Here is a 6,467-nt window from a genome sequence, read left to right on the forward strand (position 1 = left end):
TACACAAGAGCCCAGTTAATCATAGAATAGATCAGTTGGGCTGGAAGGAACCTTAAGGCTCATCCAGTTCCAACCCCCTTCCACTAGACCAGGTTGCTCCAAGCCCTGTCCAGCCTGGCCTTGAACACTGCCAGGGATGGGGCAGCCACAGCTTCTCTGGGCAATCTGTGCCGGGGCCTCAGCACCCTCACAGGGAAGAATTTCTTCCTAACGTCAAATCTAAATCTCCCCTCTGTCAGCCCAAAGCCATTCCCCCTTGCCCTGTCACTACAGGCCCTTGTCAAAAGTCCCTCTCCAGATTTCTTGTGGGCCCCTGTAGGCACCGGAAGCTGCTCTAAGGTCTCTGTGGAGCATTCAGTTCTCCAGGCTGAACAAGCCCAGCTCTCTCAGCCTGCCTCCATAGCAGAGGTACTCCAGCTCTCAGAGCATCTTTGTGGCCTCCTCTGGACTTGCTTGAGCAGCTCCATGTTGAGAACTCATAGGTTTAACTTTTCACTGTTACCAGTTTAGTTTAACCAAAGTTTAGTTTGGGTTTACAGCATAGGTGCACAAAGGCAAAACCACACAAAAATATTTCAGTAGTGAGGTTAGTTCCTACCTGTCAGAGTTGGGTACATTAAAAGAATTTGACTGTCCTCCTCTGGACTCACTTGAGCAGCTCCACGTCCCTCTTGTGTTGGGGGCCCCAGAGTTGGATGCAGGACTGCAAGGGGAGGTCTCACCAGAGCAGAGTAGAGGGGCAGGATCCCCGCCCTCAACCTGCTGGTCGCCGTCCTTTTGATGCAGCCCAGGACATGGCTGGTTTCTGGGCTGCAAGCGCACACTAATGGCTTCTTGTCAACCAACACCCCTAACTCCTTCTCCTCAGGGCTGCTCTCAATCCAGTCTCTGCCCAGCCTGTATTTGTGCTTGTGACCCAGATGCAGGACTTGGCACTTGGCCTTGTTGAACTTCATGAGGTTCAAATGGGCCCATCTCCCCAGCCTGTCCAGGTCCCTCTGGATGGCATCCCTGCCCTCCAGTGTGTCAACCACACCATACAGCTCAGTGTCTTAAAGATCTACGTTTCAAAACAGAACAAAAAGAACAACCATAAATATAAAGGAGAAAAAGGCTTAGACCTATTTAATAAAGAAAATACTTCAGAGCAAAAATAAAAGAAAAAAAGGGATCTACAGACAATGATCACAGATAAGTATAACAATTATTTTACTGCCAAATAAACCTGACTTGAGGTTTTCAGTAACACTAACTGTGCTACCTTATGTTACCTTCAAAAATGAGGCAACCAAATGGTAGCTTGCTAGCGAAACAGCAAACTGTTAGATCCCCACAAACACATTGTTTCAGCTGTTTGCGCCAGTGAATAGAGCCCTTAAGCTCCCAATGCCATTGAAAGGCAATAACTGAGCACAGCCCAGGGCTGCATATGGCGACTGGACACACGTGCTGCCATTCCAAGGTTTCCAAGTAGATAAAGTAGGCAGCCTGATGCTATTTGCTGGATATGACAAGAAGATTAACACCATTTTTCTTGCTCTGGGAACAAACTTCCTAAAGAGAGCTCTAGTCAGCAAGATAACTGCTTCACCAAAATACCACCAGAGAGCCAAATCACACATTCTCTTCAGAGGAAAAGGCTCTGAGCTTGGAGCAAGTACCACTAAAGGAACAGCCTGACCTAGGTTTTAGGGATTCCCTTACGGAAAAGCTTCTTAAAAGTAGAACTTAATCAAGAACATCAAAACAACAGGGGAATTGCAGATTAGGAGGCACAGGAGTGGGCATGTTCCGAATAAAGCATTTCGCTGTCAGTGCCTTTCCCTTTTTTAAATAAACATGCTGTTGAAGCAGCACAGGATCTGTTTCAATGAGTGTTTTACATTAGCTCTCAGGGTATGTTTACTCATTCTATAGAGTATGCTGAGTTATCTTCACATAACTTGGGAGCTCCTCTGTTTCCTACATAGGAATTTTCCCATGAATTTTCGCTTCTGCTCATAAAGGTGAGGTGATTCCTTCTCTTTGCCCCACCATCCTCAATTTCTTAATAAAAATCAGGAGGGCAGCCAGCCTGAGACACTTTAAATACGATACCTCCACAGTGAAGTTGCTAATGGCTAGCACATCTTCTAACTCAAATCTTAGTGACCTTTTGCTGGCTGTATCTTCCTTTATGGGACTCGTGGTTGAGCAGAAATTTGTACCTGGCAACATGGACCCCTCTTGGAAGACAGCCATAGCTTAAACCTGAGGTGCCACACCAGTTACATCACCAAAGAAGATATGTGCAAAGATGAGGATCCAATGAGGACTGAGACTAGAGCATGAACAATTAACTGCATCAATCCCACAAAACCATTTATACTGGGTTTCAAACAATGTGAACAGGAGTAAGCCCCAGGCTTGGCAGTGAGTGGTTCTCCTCATTCTTTTCCTACCATGGAGCTCAGGCTTTCCCACAGCAATCAAAGCACCGAACCCCTTCCTTTGTGGGACCTGTTTCTTAACAACTGGAGCTGTCTGCAAGGCTGCCTCCACTCTAGCCAGAGGTAGTTTCCAAGAAGAATGCTGTTCTCTGTCTGAGATAGCTGGTCACCTCCTCTGTCTTGCTGGATTTACAGGCTCTCATTCCTGTGGGTGGAAGTAAACTTCATTTGTCTGTTGCATTTCAAGCACCGAAACTAACCTTGCAAACACACAGCTCCATCAGAAGATCTTGCCTTGCTAAACACTGTAGAAACTCACCAACACACCTGAAACTTTGACACACCCATCTATGGCTATGATCCAGACCCAGGCAATCCTGTCACGGCTGGGCATCACTGTGAACAAAGCCAGCCAGCAAAACACTCCTTAGACAAACTTCTTTCTCCTCATACTCCCACCATTCCCAGTTTCTGAACTTAACCCAGAATTACACAAAATCTGCCTTTCCTGCACATGCTCTCACTTGGTTACTGTGACAACAGCCTGATTTTGGCATCATTCAAATCTTCATATAAAAGGACACACAAGCAGGTAACAGCACCTCCCATTTTTTTTGATGATGAAGAGACTCTTGTTCAGCCTGGAGAAGAGAAGGCTCTGGGGAGACCTTAGAGCAGCTTTCAATCCCTAAAAGGGGCCTACAGAAAATTTGGAGAGTGGCTTTCTAAAGGGCCTGTAGTGACAGGACAAGGAGGAATCAGAGAGAAGATTTAGATTTGACATTAGGAAGAAGTTCTTCCCTGTGAGGGTGGTGAGGCACTGGCACAGGTTGCCCAGAGAAGCTGTGGCTGCCCCACCCCTGGCAGTGTTCAGGGCCAGGTTGGACAGGCCTCGGAGCAACCTGGTCTAGTGGAAAGTATCTTTGCCCATGGCAGGGGGTTGGAACTGGATGAGCTTTAAGGTCCCTTCCAACCCAAACCATTTGGTGATTCTAAGGGAGAAAACAAACAATCAGATGAAAAAACCCAAACCAAACCAAAAACAAACAACAAGAAAAAAAAAAACAAACCCAACCCCCCAAAAGACCAGCAAACCCCCACATCCCTCTTTTTGCATAGACCTTTTAATACTGCCCAGGACAGTTAAACTGCCAGTGCACTGCTAAGAGAAAGGCTGAATGCAGTCTTTTTTGGTACGCTTGTTAATGAAATGCCAAACATTCTTTTCTCCTCGCATCACAAGACAGCTTTCTTCTCAGTTGCTCACTCTGAGGTCATTAGAATGTTTATAAAGTATGAGTAACTTATCCACAGGTGTCATCTAAATGAAAGCCTAGGAGCAAGTGGTGTTAATTTGATTGCCATCCCAGCCATCCTAATATTTAGAATGACCTGAAACAAGTACACAAGAGGCTCTACACAATCTCCTTTTTTGCTAAAGAACCAAGGTGGCCAGGAAGTATGCTCCGAGTACTCTCTTCAAAAAAGGGAACACATCTCTAGACAACTGTCACTCTAACCAAGACAAATAGAACCTACAACGTTACTCCAAAGGTATGGATGAAATACAAGAAAACCAATGGATTCTTGAAGAAACAAAAAAAAAGGTAGGAGTAGAAAGCCAGAAGAGAAAAATCGACTGAATAGCACAGAGACAATAAGAAGAAAATTAATCCTGAGTATGTTGAAGAATGGTATGAGTAGGTGAAAAGGACTGGGAAAAAAATGTTCATAGAAGTGCAGGTATAAATTGGATGATAAATGAATTCAGAGAAAAAAAGTTTAAAACCCACACAGTTATACAGAAAATCCAAATATATTTAGCTGTATTATGCTACTGCATCTAAAACCCATGAGAGTTTATCTGCATAGCCATATACTAACAATGCACTGCAATTCCTCCAAAATAATGTGATCGCTTGGTTTTATGAAGAAGATTTAAAGTAAAATAAAACTTGTTCCAGCCTCTAAGCACATAAGACAACATGCTGCCTAAAAATGCATTAGTGCATTCCTAAAAATGCTTCTAGAACTGTCAATGGCAAAAAAAGTACACAAAGGACATTTGCAATGTGGACAGTTAGGCTTATAATGAATTTAATAATATTTATACTACAGTACTGTAATATTTTTATTTTTTGTTTCAAGCCCAATCTTCCTTTTTCTTTCTACATAACAGTGTATAATAAAAAGGTTTGAGAAGACCCCTGCCACTAATCCATACATTTATGAATAGAAAACTTACAATCTGTTGTCTTCTTTCAAAAAGTAGGTCTGACATATTCAGGATGCTTCCTTGCCTCTCTCTCTTCTCCCTATAGCCTAAAGATGCATCTTCCTTTAACGTACCAGTTCTACACTAAATACTGCAGATAAATGAAACATAAATACATAATAATTACGGGACACACAAGTCTGGTGAGAACTGCTGAAAAGGTATGATCCCGTAGGTAGGACTTTGGCAGCTCTGAGAACACCCACAGGGAAATGCACTGTATCAATACACTTGAAGCATATCATACTAAATGACCCTATTTTATGCAGGTTCACCAGTGCATTCTCTTTCAAACACATCTGCATTTCTTTTTTATATTTAAAACGTATCACCACAAACAAATTAATATTGCAAAGGTTGATTATAATAAAGAATCATAACAAAAAAAGGTGCATTTTAGCATTTTTTATTTTAGTTTTGGCTACTGGCAGTACATAAAACAGAATATAACAATTTTTGTATCAAGAGCAAGTAATTTTTGCTACTAACTATAAAGCTCTGCAAATTCAAAAGTATTTTGACTCCTAAAATAAAAACCGTTACAATGCTGTAACAGAAGAAGAATTGTGGCTACTTCAGCAAGCCGCTGAACAACAGCTATCTTTTGTCTCCAAGTATTTCTTCTACCAGTAGTTGAGTTTGTCTGAAACAGAATCTGAGAAAGGCAGTCTCGCTTTTCATGTCTTACCATGAAACCATTAATTACAAGACCACCACAAGAAAGTGAAGGGGAAGCAGACCTTCAGAGACATCAGGCACACTATGAATGATTGCCCCAAAGACTTGGGAAGAAGAAACTATTGGCTGTCTTAAGTATTTCACTTAAAACAGCAAGTGACATAAACTTGTCTTTTCTTATTAAAAACCAAACCAAAACATAGGAAAATACTTCTCCTGCTAGATTTTGTAGATCAAAAATTATCTGCCTAAGAATCAAAACAGAATACCCTGATCAGGTATTTTAATAGAAACATGATATTTCAAAGAATAAGACACTGCTTAAAATAATTCCACAGGTAGTGACCCAACAGCACTAAATGCATGGACAATCTGCTTTTGTTCCCATGCTAGAAAATACAGGAAAAAACCATCAAACCAACATACAGAGAGAGAGAGAGCCACACACGCAACCAGTCTCCCTTTGCATGCATTTTTGATTTCAGAGTTTTTCTTCAAGTATGGGTTCATAGTACTATTGCAGCTTACCAGACCCTACCAAGCTTATAGGTGAAAATGCGGGATGTCCCAGAGCTGGCAAAGCAGACAGCATCTGAAGCATACTGTGTGCAAAACATTTAACAGAGAAAGACCAGACAAACAGCTTAAAACTGGATAAATGCTGCATTATCAGGGAAAAATAAAAACAACAACAAACAAACCAAAACCCCAAAAAACCAAAACAGATTTGTGGCAACGAAGCACAGCATGGCACTTCACAAAGTACTCAATGACTTAAGTGTATAGTAACTTCGTTTTGGAAACTTACGACAACTGATTCACAAAATTCATCAAAATATGTAGAACTATATCAGGTGTTGTGGAGTGTTTTCTGACAATACTATCACATTACTTTGTTTCTACACTTTCTTTTGAAAAAGCAAGACAAACTTAGAAGTGCATGTTTTTCCATCTAAGTTTTATATGTAAGTATATGAAAAACAGGACTTAACTCTTCTGAGCACCTCAACATAGAAATAAGGTTCTCATTTTCACTTTTGTTGAGGTTAAGGAAGGTCAGATGAGTTGTACAAAACTTTGGCAGT

This window comes from Pezoporus flaviventris, unplaced genomic scaffold (assembly GCF_033815535.1).
Source record: "Pezoporus flaviventris isolate CSIRO_AGI_PZ_B2104156 unplaced genomic scaffold, CSIRO_AGI_Pfla_v1 ptg000013l, whole genome shotgun sequence".
Taxonomy (NCBI): Eukaryota; Metazoa; Chordata; class Aves; order Psittaciformes; family Psittacidae; genus Pezoporus; species Pezoporus flaviventris.